General features: G+C 42.1%; 1 long non-coding RNA gene across 1 annotated transcript; it reads right to left on the bottom strand.

Moving 5' to 3' along the window:
• Positions 1 to 1,268: 1,268 nt before the first annotated feature.
• Positions 1,269 to 2,164, bottom strand: LOC309534580. Its single transcript, XR_014220797.1, has 2 exons — positions 2,040 to 2,164; positions 1,269 to 1,482 (listed from the first exon to the last, which is right to left on the bottom strand). It is a non-coding gene; the product is annotated as an uncharacterized lncRNA (long non-coding RNA).
• Between the last annotated feature and the right edge of the window lie 501 nt (positions 2,165 to 2,665).

Below are 2,665 nucleotides of genomic sequence, written 5' to 3' on the forward strand. Positions count from 1 at the left end.
CTTGCATAGCGCTTTCTCCTCTGAGGAGCTCGGATTGCTCTTGAGTAGGGTCTGTTTCAGGGGTAGCCAATGTGGTGCCCTCTAGATGTTGTGGACTACAACTCCCATAATTCCTAATCCTGCTGGCTGGGGCTGAGGGGAATTGGAGTCCAACAATATCTGGAGGGCATCAGGTTGACTTTCCCTGGTCTATGTGATAGGCACCATTACAGGTAGTGTAAAACGTGAAGCTGGAAATGGATGTCCAGAGGACTTGATTCCTGCATGGAAGTAGAGAAATCCAGTTCATAGGAACATATTTTTTTTAATGATGTTGTTCTGTTGGATGCTATGAATCCCATTGTTTTTCCTGATTTTAACATGTTTTTCTGGTAAACTTCTTGGTGAGAGTTTATCCTAAGAAGGCAGGTTAGAAGCAAAATAAAAAAGCCAGGATTCCCACCAGGGAAATGATATTTTCTCCAAGGCTCCTGTGTTGTGCAATTAGGGTTGCCCAGGGCACCTTCAGGTGTGAGTTCTTAGTGTTTTCAAGGTGTACAGTGCTCTGAAAAAAGAGTTTTCATTAGTTTACAAAGCCATGACACAAGCGATGAAATAGGAGCTTCCTCTCGGTGGTGTGATAAGTTTAAGCATGTTTCTAGAAAGGTGTATTTGCATATGTGGTGCCAATTCTTCTCACATGCAAATATATGTACACACACACACACACACACACACACACACACACACACAGCTTCTGGCAGGGCAAATGCATGTATGAAACTGCCCCAAGTTCTTGGGGGCAGATTATCTGATGCTATTTGCCTGCTAACACAAATCAGGAATTACTTGAGCCTCACCCCTTCTACGCTACAGCATACTACTTGTTTTCACAAGTCTCAATTCTGTGATTATAGAAGATAGATCTGATATTTCCCCTTGAAATTCCTTCTTGCCTCTTTCCCCAAAGTTCTCGGTGACTACTTCTCAGCCACTTTTGTATCTTTGCTCCTGCCTTCTGCAGCCATTGAACCACACCGTGCTCGGCCTCCTCCATCCCCTCAGCATTGTGGGGGCCCAGCCCCCTGCCAGCAAATATTGAGGGGACCAAAGACCCCTCTGCCTCTAGGAGTTGGCACACCTGGTCCCTTCCAATTCTACAATTCTATGATTCCAATGGTCAGGGATGATGGGAACTGTAGTTCAACGACATCTGGAAAGCAACAGGTCTGCCTCTACTGATTTAGAAAGCAAAAAATATATATATAAAATGCCAGATCACACTAAAAAAGATTCTCAGATTTTTACTGAGTGAACCACAACAGAAATGTTCAGAGCCAATAATACAACATGTTATCTTTTCACTAGACTTATGGGATCAACAGCTGGAAGATTTCTGATTTCACAGTTGTTTGCGGATGGAATCGTGCTAGAGATGTGGATTAGCTTAACCTAGAAAAGAATTATGGTCCATGCTTCCAAAATGCTGAGGAATCCTGACAGCTGTTGAAAGGGATTTGTTAAAATGTTAGTTCTGATGCTTCCCAATAGTTCGTTACCAAATAATGTCAATTAATTGTAGCCTTGCTTCCATCTATGTGGCCAGTTGTGATGATTGCCCACAGTCCTGTGTGCCATCTTTTGGATTTAACTCTGTTCTGGCACCTCTCAGGTGGGCACCATTACCATTATAAGCAAACAAGGGAGGCGCTAATGGTGAGTTTCTGCACCTCTTTTTCTAGAAAAATACACTGGATAGATAGCAGTTTCTTAATTACTAATCCTCCACTTAAGTGTGATAAGTAACTGGTTTCATGGATTACAGGTTTTCTTTAATAGAGGCCGTAAATAACTCTTAGCTAAAACCCTGCGGTAGCAGGTAGACAGTTACACATTTCCGAATACCAGAACAATGTAGTTAAAGTTTTTTGTAAATATTGACATTAGAAGCTGGTTATAACATTACCAAGACTTGCTTGGAACTGCTGTGCAAAGTGCAGTGACATATGGAACTGATCTGCAGGGGGGGAGGGCGGGGGGAGAGAAAGAATTAAAATTACAGCAGAAGAATTAATTTCCTTGCAGTTGCCGAAGAGATGTCCTTGTAAAAGTCATCCATCTGAGGCTAGGGCTTAAGTCCTAGGTGAGATGTCATCAGGGATGGCAAACAAACTGGGATCTCCAATTTCCGTTCTTTGGAATGTACTTGGAAGTTTCCACGAGACCATGGAAACCAACCATTCCATTGTAACAGGAAAGCTAACGTTCTGTCTATTTTTATGCTTGTGCTCTACCAAGAAGAAACAAAATTTACCTTACTTTCAGGGGCCATAAAATCCTGTGTCATAAGATCATCATCCCCATGGATCACGTTGATATTGATCAAATTCCAATTTGTCATTGGTTATGGTATGGATGAGTTGCTGATATTGCTTATGTGTGCAACCTGCCCCCCATCCCACCCTGCAAATCACCTCCTGAAAATTCTGCAATCATTGGGAGAACTAAATCCAGAGATGTTAGATGTGGCTAACACTGGATAGGATAGAAGAAAATTAATTTCTAACTGGGGAAGGGATCAGCTCTTCTTGTGGGTCTTAGCTTTGGAACTGGCTTTTAATTCCAGAATTCAGCTAGATTTATCTGAAGAACTATGTCATAGGCAGAATAGCCTCTCATCTTCAAA

Source organism: Podarcis vaucheri (assembly GCF_965113315.1).
Source record: "Podarcis vaucheri genome assembly, chromosome: 6".
Lineage (NCBI taxonomy): Eukaryota > Metazoa > Chordata > Lepidosauria > Squamata > Lacertidae > Podarcis > Podarcis vaucheri.